The following is a 20,896-nucleotide window of genomic DNA, read 5'->3' as shown; positions in this document are numbered from 1 at the left end:
GCAGGATTCACACTGACCTTGTTCCCTTGTCCTGCCATTGGCAGGATTTTAAGCTGTGATCAGGTCAGCTCTAAACCCGAGCACTGACGCTAGCTTGCCACGTGGCTCCACTCTGCAACCTGATGGCAGCTTCTGAGCCGGTCCCTTGTCTGCACGCAGGCCAATGAGGCAGCACAGTTAGAGTGAGGCCGACTTCCCACGTGCCTACCTAAGCCAGGATGTACACTTTGTTTCACAGGGACAAAGGATGGCCGTACATGCATAAATGTCGTAAGTGGAAACTGCCACCTTTGAGAATATTTTTCTTGACTCTTGAAGAGGGAAGGACCACAGAGAGCATTATTTCAGGGTTCTGTGAGTCGCTACACACTTCTACTTTGTCTATTAGGTATATTTTTTGGACAAAGAAGAATGCAACTTTGGACACTGTGTCACTGCAAGCCACACAATTGTAAGACTCTCCTCTTTACACCTTTGACATGCAAGACCCTTGTAGATATGGGGAGGTGTGGAGCGTGGAGCTCCAGAAGTCACCGACCCAGCAGACAGGCTCAGCCTGTGCACGCGGGTGTGGGCTTGGGGCTGTGGGTGTGTGGTCCCCGTGTTTGGGTGCACAAGTGTGGTTTTTGGCTGCATTTTTCTGGCTCCTCTCCTCTGGGAGCCCCCTGCTGCTCACCTCAATCCTATCATTCCAAAGGGAAAGCTACTTTTCTAGCACCCAAGTGGAATTGCATCCTGCAGTGGGCCCAGCTCTGCCTGGGCTGGAGGCCAGGCAGCGTGCTCCCTCATCCTGGTGCTGTGGGATTTAGGGAAGGCCGCCTGACCTCTGTGAGCCTTGGGCTCCTCATTTGTCAGATGAGGATTGTAAATCCCACCCTCATGGCTCCTAAGTGAAGCTGTTGAAAGGCATTCGTAACCTCTACAAGAGATGAGGAGGTTAGGGCACACAGACTCACCTGCAGGTGAGTCCCTGGCTCAAGGACACGCAGGAAAGAAACAGCAGAACCACTTCTGGGGCCCCAGAGCCTGTGTAAATCCACTCTACTGTACTTTAAAAAGCACCAGCTGGAATCCTCAAAGAAAAGTGGGGAGGCTGGACGCCTCTGCTTTCAAGGAGACTGGACACATCATTGTATCTAGCTTCTTTCCACTGATTGCGTGGCACTTTATAAACGTCCCACTCAAAGTCAGAAGACTTGGACGCATCCTCTGTGATAGTGTGCCTTGGCCCCAGAACTGTGTTTCTGGAACTTGAAAGCCAACTTGTAATGCTCCATCTTGGAATCTAGACCCAGGCAACCCCAGGGTGGCAGCTTTTTTCTTGAGGAGGGGCACCACAGGAGACCCACACCCAGAGAGAGGCAGGCAGAGAAATGAGTGGGCCGGCCACGGTTCCAGGCAGGGTTCTGGGCTGTGCAGGTAGAGGGAGATCCCCCGAGGTGCATGTGGTGCGCCATGCCCAGGGGCTGGGTCTGCAGGCTGGGTCAGATAGGCCGAGGCCCGTTCCTCTGGGAGGTAGCGAGCAGGCTGGGCAGCCGGGCCAGGCCTGTGCCAGGAGCCCGTCTGGGGTAGATTGCATCGCACTGTGTGCAGCGTGTCCCTCCAGCTTGCCCAGGACCCCTGCCTTCTGTGGCTCGTGGCTGACAGGTGCTTCTCTGCAGGCACCATGGGGCCACTGCAGCCAGGTGTCAGGACAGAGTGATGGCGGCTCGGTGTCAGGTCATTCTGTGTGATGATGGCATGGCGATGAATTTAACACACTGGCACAGACGGGTTGGAATCAATGAAATGATTCTAAAGGTATTTTTGGTCCATTTGTTTATTCTTTCAGCAATGTTTGTTTGAGTGCCCCCTAGGTGCCAAACCCTGTTCTAGGCATTAGAGATTATCATGGTGAACCAAACTGACGAAAATCTCACCCTTGTGGAGCTGACAGTCTAGTGGAGGAAACATCTTTTTCCTCTAAAAGATAAATCAGTAAAATATGAATTATATCAGTGATACTGAAACTGAGCCTGGGAGGCCGGAGCTTAAGTCTCTACTACTCCCTATCCGTGCTCTGGTGGCTTCTTGCAACCTCCCTGGGCTGTGCCTGGTGGTGGCCCTGTTGCCTGCTATATCACAGAACCTCAGGAGGTGCCCGGTAGGTGACATGAGAGCAGAATGCTCAGGAAAGTTTCCTGTTTGCTGCGAGGGACCCTCCTTCTCCAGCACGGCCAGCAGCAGTGGGCATGGCTGTCTCAGTTCCTGTCCTCTCTGAGGCAGCACGCAGAGGGTCGTGCTGGCTGCCTGGGAACTTCTGCCACCCTCTGCCTCATGGACTATCCTCTGCCTCCCCTCTGCTCTGCAGGCAGCAGGACATCGCTAGTCTTGACGCAAGCTGCCCTTGACTCTTCAACAGCTCTGAATCGCCAATGGCAGACCAAGCTTCCGCTGGGGTCCGTGTGCTTGCTTTCCAGATGTTTTTAGAAAGATCTGTAACTTCTGTCTTAATTTATGTTGGTTTAATAAGAAATCACATTTCTGTGGGATCTGCACAAATAGGGTTTTGTTTGGTTGTTTTTTCAAACACTGTAGATATAGCTGAAAACAGAACTTAACCCTTTAAACATAGCCACTCGGTTGATGCAGCTCACAAACCCACAGGATTTCCTTTTCCTACAGACTCCACTCTGCTTGGGTCACCACGGAGAGTCCATGTCACCATGTTATCTCAAATTTACAAAGGTCACACACTCTACTGACATGGAGGCCGTGCATTACCCAAAACACTGGAGGCCAGAAAAGCCCACTGGGATGAGATTGGTCACCTGGAGGGTGAAGACAGAGAGGAAGGGAGGGAAGCAGTGCCCGGCTTCACTGCCTGCTGGCGTCTCACCCGCTGGTAATAATGACTCTACACCTGAACCCCATGATGTGTTGCATCTGGGGAGAGCGCTGCATCCCGCAGCCGTGCAGCAATCCTTCTTCCTGAGCAGGTGCTTTGTACCCTAGATCTGGAGGGGCACAGGCACCGAGTGCTCCTCAGGCACTGGAAGGTTGGGTGTGTGAGCATCAGGAAGCACTCTTGGATTATTTCGCAATGTTTTTAAGCAAGCTCATTCTGAAGGTCATCAATCTCATGTCAAAATTGAAAACAGTCCCCATGCTTTCTGAAAATCACAGGCCCTTCCTGAGTCTGTGAATAAGACAACAAAAAACCTAGGTTTTATGAACCGTTTCAGTTTGGATTTTCAAAAAAAATTTTTTTTTTACCAATACTTTCTCTGTGATTATCCATCATGTCTAAGAGAGAGAAGAGCAGCAGAAAGGATCAACATGCCCATTCCACAGATGGGGAAAATCAATACACGACAGAGGAAGTGTTTTCTTTGCAGGTGCTTTCTAGTGAAGAGGTTGGCAACCCTTCTCTTTAAAGACCAGATGGTAAATATTTCATGCTTTGAAGCCCGTGGGGTTTCTGTTGTAGCTACTCAACTCTGCCACCGTAGCTGAAGAGCAGCCATGGATAATACTTCAATAAATGAGCATGGCTGGCTTCACTTAAACAATATTAATATCAACAGGCAACCGGCTTACTGGCCCTTCCCTAACTGATGGGGAAATAGGAGCTGATCCTCAGACCTTCTGAGTATCCAGGCCTAAATGCTCTCCTAGAAGTTGTTTTCCCTCCTTTGGAAACAAAAACAAATTCCGTTTGGGCGAATAGCAGCCAACATACCACAAGTAGTCCTTCTAGGAAGTAGAGAACACATACAGTTCTGGATAAAAATATAAAAAGCATGCTGTTTTTCCATGCTTTCCTAGGCAGAGAGATAAAGTGAGGTGAAGTGGTCAGAAGACACCACTCCAGGGATGTGGCTGTAAGTGAAAGCTGGCGGTGCCCTGGGGGCATCTGTCATCTCAGTGCACCGCAGGCTTCTGGATTTGTCAGTCCATTGCTCTAGGATGGGATACCCAGGGCCAACCCAGGGTAGGGAGGTGGACTGAGAGTTGCATGTGAAGTTGGGACCTGGCAAGGTGACATTGTCAGTGACAAGTAGGGCCTGGATAAAAGATGAGGATGATAAAGGAACTTGGCTGTCTTGACCTTAGATCCGATGGAGGGGCCAAGAAACCTAAAAGGAGTCTGGGGATAGATATCCCATATCTGTATGTTCTGGAATTCTCTAGCTGAGAATTTAGTGTAAGGCCTCTATGGGCTGAAAATACCCTCAAGCCCTGGGAACTCATCTGAAATCTTCTCTGGAGGAAGCACATTAAGCCCGGATTTCCCAAGAAAATATTAAAAGAAATACGATCTCGCAATCTAAACTCACATAGCACACAAGTAAATAAGGTATACTGGACAGGCCAGCAGAAATAATGAACAATAGTATCAGATCTATAAAGACTGCAGATACTACCAACTGGAGAAAATGAAGCGTATTTACTATATTTAAAGAAGCAAGGTGTCCATAGAAGACCAAGGAATAAGAGGCTTTCAGAAATGACCAAGCACATCAAAAACAAGGAGGACTTTTACAAGTGAAAAATGCAATAATCAAAAATGAACTCAAAAGAGAGATTACATAGATTAGACACAACTAAAGAGAAACCTAGTAAATGAGAAGCTCTATCAGAAGAAATTATGCCTAATACATGGAGACAAAGAAATGGAAAATATTCAAGAGGTGTTAGGAAACACACAGGAAAGAACGAACAGCTTTAACATATGTTGAATTGATATGCAATGCAGGCCCGGTGCAATGGCTCATGCCTGTAATTCTAGCACTTTGGGAAGCTGAGGTGGGTGGATCACTTGAGGTCAGGAGTTCAAGACTAGTCTGGCAAAAATGGTGAAACCCTATCTCTACTAAAAATACAAAAAAATTAGCTGGGCATGGTGGTGCACGCCTGTAATTCCAGCTACTCAAGAGGCTGAGGCAGGTGAATCCTTTGAACCTGGAAGGTGGAGGTTGTAGTGAGCCAGGATCGTGCCACTGCTTTCCAGCCTGGGCAAGAGAGTGAGACTCCATCTCAAAAAATCAAAACAGGCCTGCGTGGTAGCTCACACTTGTAATCCCAGCACTTTACGAGACTGAGGCGGGTGGATCACAAAGTCAGGAGTTCAAGACCAGCCTGGCCAAGACGGTTAAACTCCATCTCTACTAAAAATACAAAAATTAGCCAGATGTGGTGGTGGGTGCCTGTAACCCCAGCTGCTCGGGAGGCTGAGGCAGAGAATTGCTTGATCCCGGGAGGCGGAGGTTGCAGTGAGCTGAGAACGTGCCACTACACTCCAGCCTGGGCGACAGAGTGAGACTCCACTTAATTTAAAAAAAAAAAAAAAAAAGTCAAAACAAAAACAAAGAAATAGGAAATGCAGAGAAATGACAGGAGGAACCACTAAAATAAATATTGGTTGAGAATGTTTCAGAACTGATAAAGGACACAATTTTTCAGTCAGAAGCCCAATCACATCCAAAGAAAATGAGTTTTAAAAGCCCACATCCAGTCCCATTGTATTGAACTGAAGAGCAGGTTACCCAGGAGAGATGATAGATTTCCCACACCAGGGCAGCAGCCGGACTGAGAGGCCCTCTTCAGCAATAGCTCAAGGCAGATGTCCATGCCGTGGAATCTTCAAACTGTTGAAAGGAAAAATGATGTAGCCTAGGATTTCTATTTAAATAAATCCTCTTTTTTTTTTTTTTTTTTTTTTGAGACAGAGTCTCACTTTGTCACCCAGGCTGGAGTGCAGTGGCGTGATCTTGGCTCACTGCAAGCTCTGCCTCCCGGGTTCATGCCATTCTCCTACCTCAGCCTCCCTAGCAGCTGGGACTACAGGTGCCCGCCGCCACGCCTGGCTAATTTTTTGTATTTTTAGTAGAGACGAGGTTTTTCACCCTGTTAGCTAGCCAGGATGGTCTCGATCTCCTGACCTTGTGATCCGCCCACCTTGGCCTCCCAAGAAATCGTCTTTTGAGAAAGCAAAATGAAGACACTTCAGAGTACAAACTGAGAACATTTATTACCAACAATCTCTCCCCGAAAAGAACTGAATAATATTCCTCAGGAATAAAGAAAATAATCTTTGAAGCATGAAATGGGTTGCAAGAAGACATGAACAGAGAAATTGGTTAACGTCTATTTAATCTACACTGCCATCAAATGTTGAAACAGTAACGGTATTGACTGATTGGTGGGAGGGTAGAACTTAAACACTCCAGAGCAGTTGTGTGAGGTGCGTGTCTGCAGCCAAGCACTTAGGGCCTTTTTTTGCTTAGTAACAAGGGCAACCGAGGTTCCATTGGGTTAAATATGCATGCTGAAATGTCTGTGGTGGCCACTAGAAGAATAGAAACAGACTATACAATTTCCAAATGAATAGAGGAGAAGACATAGATTGAAGGGAAAAAAGGGCTGGGCATGGTAGGTCATGCCTGTAATCCCAGCCCTTTGGGAGGCTGAGGGCCGGTTGATCACTTATGGTCAGGAGTTCGAGATCACCCTGGCCAACATGGTGAAACCCTGTCTCTACTAAAAATACAAAAATTAGCTGAGCGTGGTGGCAGGCGCCTATAATCCCAGCTACTCAGGAGGAAAAGGCAGGAGAATCGCTTGAACCCGGGAGGCGGAGGTTGCAGTGACCAAGATCGTACCACTGCATTACATTCCAGCCTGGGCAACAGGTGAGACTCTGTCAGGAAGGAAGAAAGGAAGGAGGGAAGGAGGGAGGGAGGGAGGGAGGGAAGGAGAGAAGGAAGGAAGGAAGGAAGGAAGGAAGGAAGGAAGGAAGGAAGGAAGGAAGGAAGGAAGGAAGGGAGGGAGGGAGGGAGTAAAAGATACAAGAAATGCAGACATAGAGTGAAGAGTGCCTTCTCTGTCCCCTCTCTGTCCCCATTCACCTTCCCAGCGTGATAGTCCCAGTCACAGGGAGCAAGTATGCAAGTATCCTTTCCACCTACAATGCATTTAATTCAAACCGTATGAATTGTTCTGCCAGTTTCTTTTTTAAACTTAGCAGTGTGTCTTAGAAATCTTTCAATAGGGTTTATGTTATTGTGCCATTGTTTAGATAGACCAGAATTTACGTAACAATCCTTCTACTGACAGACACTTCTGTTTTTGTGATTTTTGTTCCACCATTACACAAACAAGGCTGTGGTGAGTGACTTTGTACGTGTGTATCTGTGTCCATATGTGACTGTTTCTGTAGGATGGATTCCTGGAGCTAGAGTTGTTACATATGACTGTGGCAATTTAAACATTGCCAAACTGCTCTGCAAAAGACTCCACTGGCCAAGCACAGTGGCTCATGTCTGTAATTCCAGCACTTTGGGAGGCTGAGGTGAGAGGATTACTTGAGCCTGGGAGGTCAAGATTGGAGTGAGCTGTGATGGCGCCATTGCACTCTAACCTAGGCAACAGAGTGAGACCCTGTCTCAATGATAACAACAGCAACAACAACAAGACTCCATCAATGAAATTCCTAAGATTGAGGAGGCTCCTATCCCCCACCTTCACTGACATTGGGTATGGCAAATCTGGTTTAGTTTTGTTTTCCTCATTGTTTCTGGATTTTTAATCTCTTAGGAAGAGCTTCCTCATGTGAGACTATACAAATATCTCTGAATTTACTTTTTTCTACATTTGACTTTTGAGATCTTTAGAAGATTATTTTTAAGTTTCTAATACGTTTTTTTCCAAGTGGATAGCCAGTTTTCCCTATACCATTTTATTGAACAGTTCATATATATATGTGTGTGTGTGTATGTGCACACACATATGTTATATATCACATATATATCATATACATAGATGTACAGGATATTGTTTCAGGGTTTTCTAGTGAATTCCACAGATCTAAGACTTCCTGTAAAACATGAATTAATTCTTTCTTCAGGGTTTTCTAGATTCACTTGTGAAATTATGAAATTATTTGTGTCATACTCTTTAGGGATAAATCTCTGGTAACTTAAAAATTATATCATAAATTGATTTCCAAAATTTAACTATTTTACTATAACCTGTTTTCTTTGTAAATATATATATAAGCTTTATTAAATTATAATTAACATACAATAAACTGTGCATGTTTAAAATGCACAATTGATAGTTTTCACATTCATGGCACCATCACCACAATCAAAATAATCAACATATTCATCACCCTTGAAAGTTTCCTCTTGTCTCTCCACAATCCCTCTCTCCCATCCTCTTGTTTTTCTCTCCCATCCCCAGGCAATCAATAATCTGCTTTCCATAACTATCAGTTACCTTGCATTTTCTAGAGTTTTATGTGGGTGGAATAATACAGTATATACTCATTTCAGTCTGATTGATTCTTCTTTTAATCAGTGTAATTATTTTGAGAACCGTTCATGTATCAGTAGTTAATTCCTTTTCATTGTAGATTCAGTTGCATGGATGTATCACAGTTTGTTTACCCCTTTACCTGATGGACATTGGGTTTTTTTTTAATATATATTTTTTCATTTGGGAGCTATTTCCAATAAAGCTGCTACGAACATTTGCATATAAGTCTTTTTTAGGGACATATGCTATCTTTTCTTTCAGGCAAATAAGAATAGAATGGCTAGATCATGTAGTAGGTGTATGTTTAACTCTGAGAAACCACAGCAGTTTTAAGTGGTATACCATCTTACTTTCCCAACAGCAGTGCATGAGAGTTCCAGTTGCTCCACGCTCTCGGCAATCCTTGGTGTGGTCAGTCTTTTCAATTTTAGTGATTCCAGTAGTGTGTAGTGGTATCTCATTGTGGGTTTCGTTTTCATTTCCCTGAGACAAATGACACTGAACATCTTTTCTTTGCATGCACTTGTTTGCTATCCATTTATTTTCTTAAGTTAATTATCTGTTCAAATCTTTCACCATTAAAAAAAAATTGGCTTTCTTCCACGTTAGTGAGTTTTAAGAGTTCTTTGTATATTTTGAATACAAGTGCTTTATCAGATTTGCAAATATTTCCTCCCAGCATGTGGCTTGTCTTTTTGTTCTCTTAATAGTGTTTTTCAAAGGGCAGAAGTTTTTAATTTTCATAAAACCCAGCATATTATTTTTTTCATTTATGGATCATAAAATGTCTTTTGGTTTTGTATCTAAGAAATGTCTTTCTAACCCAAGGCCACAAAAGATTATTTTTTATTTTCTAGAATTTATATAGTTTTTAGGTTTTACATTTAAGTTAATGGCTGATTTTTTCCCTTAATTTTTGCGTATAGCTTACGTAAGGTGTGGGTCAAAATGGACTTTGTTGCATGTGGATATCCAGCTGTTCCAGGTCCCTTTATTGAAAAGACCATCATTTCTCCGTGGAATGGCCTATGCTCCTTTTTGAAGACCTTTTCAGCCTTTTTATTGGTCATTGATCTAATCAGTTTTCTCTTTGTTTTGGGTCAATTTTGATAATGCATATTTCTCAGAATATCATTCAGCAATCCCCAGCTATCGGAGTAAAAGACCCATTGTTAACAAAGTTGTTTGCGTGTGTTTCAAAGGTTATTTCTCATATTGAGGTTCATTTACCAGTTTCTGGCTCAGCTTTCTCTGGGTGGACCCCCACTGATGTAATAGTGCCTTTTCCACAAGAACTTTGTGCAGGTTTCCAAACAGCGTCCCATCCTTCCATTCACGCTATATGAGTCTCTGCAGAAGGCATTCCACGCCCTTTCCGTCATTGGTTTTTGTTTTTTTTTTTGAGACGGTCTCACTCTGTCACCCAGGCTGGAGTGCAGTGACACCATCTTGGCTCATTGCAACCTCCACCTCCTGGGTTCAACCAATTCTCATGCCTTAGCCTCCAAAAAAACTGGAATTACAGGCATACACTACCATGCCTAGCTGATTTTTGTATTTTTAGTAGAGACGGGGTTTTGTTATGTTGGCCAGGCTGGTCTCGAACTCATAGCCTCAAGCAATCCACCTGCCTCAGCCTCCCAAAGTGTTGGGATTACAGGAATGCGCCACTGCGCCTGGCCCCCTTTCATCACTCTTAATAATCAGTTCTAAACTCAGCACTCATTTGTCTGGTGTGCATGGGATAGTCCTGGTTTGCTCCTGTTGGCGAGAATAATTTTTAATAGCATCCTTTTTAGTTAAGTGTCCTAACTTTGGACAGTAAAATTCTTTCTCAGAAGGTCTTTCATTATCTGGCCTCTGCCTGCCTCTCCAGCATCATCTTGGGTTACTTTCCTAAGCAGTCCCTTCTAGCCATACCAGCCTTCTTACACACACAACTCTGAGTGCTATTTTATGTTTAGGAATGAGTAATACTTCCTATCTAATTTAAATATATTTTATTATTATTTCAATAACCTCTTGATTTTCAATATTTATGAAAATTGTTCATACATGCTGCCTTTGAACTAGAAATTTCTTTTCTAGAAATGTACTTAAAGACATACACCATGCTTTGTATGAGAGTAAAACGTATGTATATTAAAGAATTGCATTATTTATCGTAGAGACATACAGTACACACTTAAATATTAGGGGAGGTTGGTTAAAGAAAAAGTAGTTAATTCATGTGATGGAGTACCACGTGGTGTTACCAAAAGTGAAAGGATGGGTAATAGGCCCTGTAGAGAAGGTAAAATTTTACCTCTACCATCTTAAGGTTTTTCAGCTGGGCCTGAGAATTATATCGATGTAAGACAGATTAACAGGAGCAAAACATACACATTTATATAAGTTTTAAGTAATATGGGAACCCTTATAAGGAGAAGACCCAAAAAAGTGGCAAAATTCACATGTTTTTATACTAGGTTGAACAAAGGGAAGCAGTTGTGGAAAATTAACTGAACTATGTGGGGAAGGTAAAGAAGATAAGAACTATCTTAACAAGGTGGGTTTGTCCAGAATTCTCTGAGTTCCTAGTCCTCGTTAAAGAATGTTTCCTTTCTCCTGGTTACAGGCAGGGGATCTTTCGCATGAGAGTTTTTAATCTCCTGTTTTCAGAAAGAAAAGGGGAGACTAGAATTCGCTTCTTACATCTTTTGTTTTTCCAGTGCCTTTTACTCGATATAATACTTTTACCAAAGTGGCATATTTAGGGGTTACATATTCTGCCACACTTAAGCACTGACATAAAAGGAGCTCAGAGAGATGTTACTAAGTGAAAAAAAAAAAAAAACAAAAAACCAGATACAGAAGAGTAGGTACTGCATGATTCTATTTGTGTAAAGAGGATGGATGGATACAAATATATGTTGCCGATTATCATCCCAAAAGACAGTCCCAAATGCCATAACCCCAGATGTTGAAATCTTTTAGAGATCAAAATTCCTAAAGTCTAAATCTCTGAAGTCTAAAATGCCCAATATCTGATTGAATCCCCATGCCATAATGACAGATTTGGAGTTAGGTTCAATAAAGGCTTCTAAAAGTGAATTTCAAGGTGTTACCAATAAAGCTTTTTTTTTTTTTTTTTCCTGTTAAGCCCAATGCATTTGGCAGAAACTTCCGATCAGTAGATTGGCCACGAGATACAGTAAGAATTGAAACTTCAGTTTAAAAATGTTTCATTTATCTGCATTGGCGTTTTTTCTAGCTGATGAAATTTCCAGAGCTTTTTAATGAATTAGAGCCATATTTGCCTGAAGGAGCCATGGAAGTTACTGACTGGTTCAAAAATAATTATGTGTGTAGTAGGATAGGAAGATACGCAACAGTGTTGCTTCTGCCAAATTTGTGGTCTGTGTATGAGTGCATGGGGAATGGATTTCTCCTTACCCAAAACAACATAGAAGCATGGCACTGGAGATGGGAACATTTAATAGGGATGCTCGCGTCAGTGTATATTGAATTATACAAGAATTCCAAAAAGAGCAAGGCCAAGTAGAAAATGAATGTGAAATTGTCCTCTGAGGAGAGCCAGACCCTAAAACGACGACAAAAAAGCAGCTATTCCTATTGATGCAAGACTTCAAAATATACTTAATGATTATGTAAGTTGGCCAGCTCTTATTCCCTGCACTTTCCCGTAATTAATCCCTGTAATACACCTTTTCATGTATCAGAATTTCTTTTTAGTTGTTTTTGTTTAGTCACCACTATTTTAAATTGTCAGCATTATTTTTTTTCTTACAATTTGCTATGCTTTGTGTTTCATATTTGCATCATTTTAATGCTGGAGGTATACAGTGTGTGAAGGCTTTCGGAGAGCTCTAATTTGCTTTATGCATTGTTTTGCAAATTCAGCTCCACGAAAGCACATTATCACAACATTAGCTTTGTCTGTAACATTGTGTACGTACACAAAAATGTTGAAACTTCCTTAGTAAATGAAGCGGTATCCTTTTTGTACCTCTGTATTTATGAAAGATAAAGCTCCTCAAGATTTCAGCTCTCTGGGTGTGTTGGTGACCCATGGCGGGTTTTGATCAATTTCATCGAAAAACTTAGGTTGTCTGTCACAATATTTCAGATGTATGCAGTTGTATAAGCTGTTTCTTTTGGAATATGGCTCAGCTGCTCATAGCTGTTATACCCTTGCAAATGTTGTTAGTATAGCTGAGTGTCTATACAGAAATATTTATGTTATTATTGCCTATTTTATTGTGTAAAGTGGCCTATGAAGTGTTCTGTCATGTTTTTATGTTTCTCAAATCAATCTCCTTTTAAAAATGTAAATCAATGTCTTTTAAATAATTTTAAAAATTATTTTGTCCGGAAGTGTAGTTTTGGGATTTTGATCTTTTGAGATTATGGCCCAAACCCATGTATATACATGCACGTGCTTGTGGGTATGTGCGTGTGCACACGAAGGCACATGTGCTGTCTGGTAGGATATATAATATGGGGGTTGACAGGAGTGGAGCGGTAGGGTCTCTCTTCTTTTCATGTCAATTTTTAAAGCATACACATGTATTATTTTAATGTTAAAAACGAGTTTGGCATTTTTAACCATGGATTGGCCACATTGAACAGGCATTTTCTCTGATGGTCACAGCATTCTTCCCCACTGGCTTGGACTCTGGACTTTCCCCTATCCTTCTTTTTTTTGGAAATAGAGTCTCGCTCTGTTGCGCAGGCTGGAGTGCAGTGGCGCGATCTTGGCTCACCGCAGCCTCCACCTCCTGGGTGGAGTGATTCTCCTGCCTCGGCCTTCCGAGTAGCTGGAATTACTGGCATGCACCACCACACCTGGCTAATATTTTTTGTATTTCTAGTAGAGATGGGGTTTCACCATGTTGGCCAGGCAGGTCTTGAACTCCTAACCTCAGATGATCCACCTGCCTCGGCTTCCCAAGGTACTGGGATTACAGGCTTGAGCCACCACACCTGGCCCTTCCCTATCCTTCTGAATGCCAAGTTTCAGCCTTCGACTGGAGTTAACCTTGCAGAAGAACTGAATTTGCTGCCATCTCACTTTTCTGTCCCTGGAATCATCTCCTAGAACTGCTGTTCAGCTCTTTAGCTGGTCTTTATTGAGCCCCCCTCTTGCAGACCAGGCTGATTTCCTGAAAACTGGTTTTTGCTAACGTTTCTTACACTTGCTTGTGAAATCAGCCACTTACTGTGCTGTGTTTTCCCATGACAGATCACTATAGGCGTCTCAGTGCACTACCCCAAACTTTTTATCCTGAGAATATTGTTGTGTGGCAAGATGTCTGCAGAGTGCAGCTTAGGAGATGCTGGCCTGGTGTCCACGGGTCTGCTGTATATGTCTCTCCGGGCAGATGGCCCGTCTCTGCCTGGCAAGGATGATCTGGGGTAGATAAACTCTGATTTGAAAGTGAAATCATTGACTCCATTAGCATGTTCTGAATTTCCAGATCTCCCTGATATGGAAAGTGAAAATTGCCTTCTATTAAACAATGCATCAAAATGCTTTTGCATAGGACCAGACCACTGATATCAAGGGCAGTATACTGACTTTCAGTTCCTCTGCATCCGTTGGTCACCTTTTGATGGGAACAGAGAATAAAAATTCCAGCCGTAGGGCCCAGCCTGGTGGCCACCTCTCACGGACAGGCACCCGGCTGCTCAGTGTTTTCCAATTACTAGAGGCCATTCCTAGCATTTCAACTTGGGGAATTAATTTACTGTTACTTTATTTTTATCTTTAGAGACAGGGTCTTGCTCTGTCACCCAGGCTAGAGTGTAGTGGCATGATCATAGCTCACTGCAGCCTTGAACTCCTGAACTCAGGCAATCTTCCTGCCACAGCCACCTGAGTAGCTGGAACTGTAGGCATGTGCCACCATGCCAACTAATTTTATTTTTATTTCAATTGTAGAGGTGGAGCCTAACCCTGTTGCCCAGGCTGGTCTCTGACTCCTGGTCTCTAGTGATCCTCCTGCCTTGGCCTCCCAAAGTACTAGGATTACAAGCGTGAGCCAACATGCTGGCCCCATTATTGACTGTTACCCTAAAGTGTGTGTTGCCTTTCTAGTTTGAGTAGAAAGACCAGCATTCCTTTTTGGATAATATCCAGGTTTTGCTGTTTCTTTCTTTATTTTTTGTAATGAGAAGATTTGCTCTCTTGCTGACATTGGAGGGCATCTGTTTACCTCTCCTGTAGGCATACAAAATTCCCAATGTTCTTTTGAAGAGAAAGGCAATTATTTGAGTAATTTGAATAAATAAATATTTTAAGTGATTCCCAGAAGACTTTCTCTGCTGATAAATATTTAGTGTAGTTTTAATGATTAGTCTCCATTTGTTTTCTTTCTTTTGTAGCTGGGGCTTCTACTGTCAATACAATCTCAGGCATTTGCTTTCTTTTAGAATAAATGGCTCAAGGCTGACCCAAACCCAACCCCCATCACCCTGGGCTGTGGTCAGTGGGTCCTATACTATCACGAAATTACCCCAGTACAGAACTGAAAGGGACAGGAAGTGTTTAGGATCAAGTTCCAACATGACCTAGGCTTGTCCTGGGACTTCAGGCAAATGATTTGGCTTTGCTGGGACTTGGTTTCTGCCACAATAGAAATTTGGGTTTACTAATGCCTCCCTCAACTGCTGTACTCCGTGAATGCACCCAGCAGAGGGTCCACATGTGGCAAATAGAGTATTGCTCCATAAATCCTCGTTTCCTTTCTTTATCTTAGGTACACTTAAACACAACGCTGCATGATAACCAGAATCTTCTTCACTCCTCCTTTCCTACACCCCAAGAAAAAGTCAATGGACCCAGACTAATAGGGCCCATATTCTCCTAGGACGCTGCACGAATGTCCTTCTGATTTATTTTGCCGCATTTGTCTTGACAGTAGTGCTAGAGGTTGGTGGTATGGATTTCAATCTGTGTGAGTCTTAAATCCTTCTACTTTCCCATTACTCGGGCTGGTGATTGTCTAAAGTCATGGCTACGCCTGGAGGACAGGGAGGAAAAATGATGATCTCATTTGAACTTAAGGTACTTTTGTGGTTTGCTTAGGAGGAGGAAATTGCAGATTCAAATTATAATAGAACTTGAAAGAAGTTTTTAGCGTCTGGGGTAAAACTGTGACAGAAGGTGCCATTTAAAACTTATGAATAATGTACAAGCAAAAGAAAACTCATAGTTAGGAGAGCAAACCTGTCTGTCTAAAGAGAATTGCAGGAAAAACCAAAGACGCCAGACCAGTAGCTTTTGTTCAAGAAATTAGTGTAATAACACAGCCAAATTTAGAATACCTTCTGCATGGACTGTTCCTGAAGTGAGTTTTGTCTTGCATTTCAGAAGTCTTCTACTTTATCATCAAAATGAACATCTGAGGACATTTTAATTGCTATTTTGCAGTCAACTCTATAGAACCTTCTAGCACTCTATGCATTTACCACACGACTGCACAAAGTGCCACATGGATGTCTAAACACCTATGATGAGATGCAGGCAGTGCCTCATCAGTAGCAGCAAGTGGAAATTCAAGAGCCCATGATGAAGTAAAATTAATCGCCCCAACTAATTTTTTTGAAACAACAGCTTTATTGATTTGTCATCCACGTTGTGTAAAATTGTTTCATTTAAGGTATACCATACAATGGCTTTTAGTGTCTTCAATGTGTTGTGCAGCCATCACCACAATCTAATTTTACATTTCTATCAACACTTGAAAGAAACCCTGTATTCTTTAGTAGTCACTCCCAATTACCCCTCTTCGCAACTTTAGGCAAGAACAAATCCACTTTCTGTCTCTATAGATTTTCCATTTCATATTAATAAAATCATATAATAGGTGGTCTTTTGGAACTAATGTCATTCACTTGGCATACTGTTTTCCAGATTCATGTGTGTCACAGCATGTATTGGAATTTCATTCCTTTTTATAATCCAAATATTCCTTTGCATGCTTATACCACATTTTATTTATCTCTTCATCAACTCAACTGATGGACATTGGGTTGCTTCTACTTTTTGGCTAGTGTGAATATGCTCCTATCAACAGTCATGCATGTTTTTATTTCTCTACCTTGTAATGGAATTGCTGTGTTGAAATGGTAACTCTATGTTTAACATTTTGAGGAACTACCAAATATTTTTTCAATGTGGCTACACCATTGTATATTTTCACCAGCAGTATGTAAGCATTTCAGTTTCTTCACATCCTCGCCAACCCTTGCTATTATCTGTCTTTTATAACCATGCAGTGGTTGTGATTGGGTGTGCAGTGGTATCTGATTGGGATTTTGATTTACATTTTTCTAATGACTAATTATATTGAACATCTTTTTATGTGCTTATTAGCCATTTGTATACCTCCTCTGGAGAAAGGTCTGTTCAGATCCTCTATCCATGTTTAAAATTTTGTTATTGATCTTATTAGTGAGTTGCATGAGTTCTTTATATATTCCAGATATCATTCCCTGGTGAGAGAGATGATTTGCAAATATCTTCTCCCATCCTGTAGATTGTCTTTTCACTTTCTTGATGATTTTCTTTCACTTTCTTGATGACATTCTTTGAAGCACAAAAGTTTTTAATTTTAATGAAGTCCAGCTTACCTTTGCTTTTGGTATCATACCTAAGGAACCATTGCCTAATCCAAGGTCACGAGGATTTACTCCTATGCTATTTTCTAACAGTGTTATAGTTTTAACTCCCGCATTAGGTCTGTGATCCATTTTGAGTTAATTTTGTGTATGGTGTGAGGAAGGGCTCAAACTTCTTTCTTTTTCGTATTTATATCCAGTTATTTCAGTACTGTTCATTCAAAAGACTATTCTTTCACCATTTATTTATCTTGGCACCCTTGAGGAAAAATCAATGGAAATAAATATAAGGATATATTTCTAGACTCTCAATTCTATTCCATTGATCTATATGTCTGTCCTATGCCAGTATCACATTTTCTCAATTCCTGTAGCTGTGTATCAAGTTTTCCAGTTGAGAAGTGTGAGTCTTTCAACATTATCCTTTTTTTTTTCAAGATTGCTCTGGCTATCTTGGGTCCCTTCTAATTCCCATGTGAATTTTGGTGCATCTTGTTGATATCTGAAAAATGAGGAAACTTGGATTCTGATGGAGATGACATTGAACTTGCAGCTCAGTTTGGAAAGTATTGCCATTTTCATAAAATGTCTTTCCATTTATTTAGATCTTCTTTAATTTCTTTCAGCATTTTTTTTTGTTTTCAGTACACAAATCTTACATTTCTTTTGTTAATTTGTTCTGAGTCTTTTACTTTAGAGCTATTATAAATGGAATTGCTTTTTAATTCATTTTTGGATTGTGCCTTATTAGTATATAGACATACAATTAAGTTTTGTATTTTATCTTGTATCCTACAACCTTGCTGAACTTGTTTTTTAATTCTAACAGATTTCAGTGGATTCCTTTGGATTTTCTATGTACAAGATCATGTTATCTGCAAGTAGAGATAGTGTTACTTCTTTTGCAAATAGAAATAGCTTTCTGGATACCTAAAGGATAATTATACACTGTTCCTCGTTATAGTTATAAATGTTTAAAAAGTCTGTCTTGTACAATATTAATATATTCACCTCATCTCTTATGGTTACTATTTATATCACATATCTTTTTTTCCATCATTTTACTTTCAACTTATTTGTATCTTTGAATCTAAAATGTGTCTCTTTTATAGAGAATACAGTTGAAACTTGTTTTTAAAATCTAGTATGACAATACCTGCCTTTCTATTTGATGCTTAATTCACCTACCCAGAGAAGACCTTCTGTTACACTGAGCTATTGGGGTAAGGTAGGGAGTGTAATATAAGTGGGTTGTGGCTCAAATACTACAGACTCTCATTGTTTTTACTGAAATTTAGATCTTCCTCCATTTGCTGTATGCCTTAGAACAGTTTCCAGAGACTTTAAATGTTGTTTTAGAAATAAATTTCAGCAATCAAATGGGAAGTGCTTTGGTATCAGTACCATCTTATACAGGTCAGCAAAAGCAGTGGAACTAGGCATGAAATGAACTAGGCATGAAATTGGGTTTTCTTTTTGAGTAAAGTTCAGAAGTAAGCTGCTGTGTCAGGTCCAGTCCATGACAGAGGTGGTACAAGGACCTTGGCCTCCTGACTCTTGGTAGGTTCTCTGTGGTCCAGCTTCCACTTGCCTCCCCAGCCTTTTTGAAATGCATTCCCTCAGGCTGTCATCTTGTGTTGCATTCTTTGACATTCCATGATTTGGTTAATTTCTAGTATCCAAAGACCTTACACAGAAACTCAAATGACCTTGTGGTAGTTTAATCCCAGGCCGTATCTCTGCAAATCAGATGAATTGCTTTTGTCACAGTCATAATACATTGTTAATTTTGGAAATGCTTTTTGTAAAAATAACAGTAGTTGGGTTATTTTCTTTTTAATTTTCAGTTATGTGCACGGATACATCAATACCCAGAAATGAAATGGGCTTATCATAACCCACATGATGGTGCTGCCATTTGGGATGGAGCCAGGTAACAGATTAGGCAGAAAACGGATGGTGGTAAAATCTGGGCGGCAAAGGAAGAATGCCCTGAAATGAAGTCCTAGGAAACCTGCAGCTGTATTAGGTACCATGCAGATTAATCTGTGGCTGAGGGGCAGCAAACCAGTCAGGGGTCTGTTGGCTGGTTCCAGCTGAGGGGATTTCTCATTGCTGTGCTCTGGGCCTTGATGACAGATGTGTTCATCCAACACCTGCCATCCAGATGTTGGACATAAATGGGACTCAACAACTGGGTCACCAGAAAGTTTTAAATGGAGGATGAAGTGTTTAGTTTTTGCTTGGAGGGGTGGTTATTATAATAGACCCACCCCAAGATTTTTTTTTCCCTTAGAAAAATATTCCTGTGCACTGAAGACACATATTCTGTTGCCAATAAAACAGCAAAGTTGCTTTTACTTATTTTTTCAATTGTAAAATCAAAGATGAAGAAGGGATGCCTGAAAAAAGCTATATCCAGGGAGGCTCAGGACTTGAATTAACTTCCTGGCAGATTAGAAAATAAAGTGCGAGAGAGGTTAAAGCAAGGACTTGTCTGTCAAGTCGATTGGAAGGAGGAAGATCAAGGGAATTGTCTGGGAAGAGGGAATGGCTATTTTAAGCAGATATAAACAGGAGCCTGTTCACCTTCATAGATCCTTCTTGGGTCAGCCTAGTGGCACTTGCTGCAGTTCACTATGTTGGTAGATTTATTCCCATATCCCACTGGGGTAGACCTACATCTCTCACCTCTGCTCATCTTTAAAAGTTAAAACAAACCACAGAGTAACATAGGCAAAGTAAAATAAGTGACCCATCATTTCATAGTTAAAAAATGCTTCTAATAGGAGAAACTCCCAAAGCAAAAGTATTAGGTTAAATTGTTTATATAAAAATTAAAAGTGTATGTATTTCAACAGCAAAGCTAAAAATATGTCACAGTAGAGACCTATCCAAACAAATAGGACTACCAATGGCTTAATTTTTTAATATATAAAGAGCGTCTATAAATAAGTAAGAAAAATGCTAATACCACAGTATATAAATGGGCAAGCTGTGGACAATTTGAAGAAGACATATACATAGCTAATAAATATGCATATGAGATAGAAAAATTATTAATAATCAAAGAAAGGCAAATTAAAATGAGATAATATTTTACTTTGTTGAATTTGCAAAGTCATTTGAAAGGACAATACTCAGCTTTGGTAGGAATGTATTCAGATGGGCATGGCTGTACACTGGGAGAAGGAATAAAAATTGGTATAATCTTTCTGGAGAGTGAGTTGGTGATGTGTGTCAAGGGCTTTAAAAAAAAGTTTGCATGTTTTGATACAGGAATATTTTTCTATAAATTTACTCTAGGGAAATAATCATGAAAATTATGCCTTCAAGTATATTTAATGACATGGGGAATTTCATACAATGGAATATTAGGTAAACAGAAAAGCAAGATATAGACTCATGATATAGCCCTAATTGAATATTTTAATATATGTTGGAGATATTCATTTTCCCTTGATTGTGACATATATACCTATCTGGTTTTCTGATTTTGACATTGGGATGCCTGTAGTTGTGCACACATTTACTATGTAATATTTTCTTATTCCTGATAGATTATTATTAAATTAGTATTACATCTTTGAGAGATATTTTTAAAGGGAGAAAATATGACATACATGTTATATATTAACATCTATGCATGGCCTCTCTTTCTCTCTCTCTGTGTCTGTTGTTTATCTCTTTATATGGAAGCTAAATAAATGTAACATTATCACTCAATTTTCACGCTTCTGCCAGGTGAACTTTCTAAAATTCATATCTAAGTATGTCATATTTGAAACCTTCAACAGAACTTTCTTCCAGGAAGATGAAGTAGGTATACTTTCCTCTCTTCCTCCCACAACAACTTAAAAAGCCTGGACATCATAAATAGAACAAATCTAAGAAGACTTTGAAAGGTGGAGATAAGAATGACACAATAGAGAGCTCTCTGGTTTTCTTTTTGTCTCATTTTTCCTAGACA

This window comes from Papio anubis, chromosome 14, assembly GCF_008728515.1.
Source record: "Papio anubis isolate 15944 chromosome 14, Panubis1.0, whole genome shotgun sequence".
In the NCBI taxonomy this organism is placed as follows: domain Eukaryota; kingdom Metazoa; phylum Chordata; class Mammalia; order Primates; family Cercopithecidae; genus Papio; species Papio anubis.
This window is presented reverse-complemented; position numbering follows the sequence as displayed.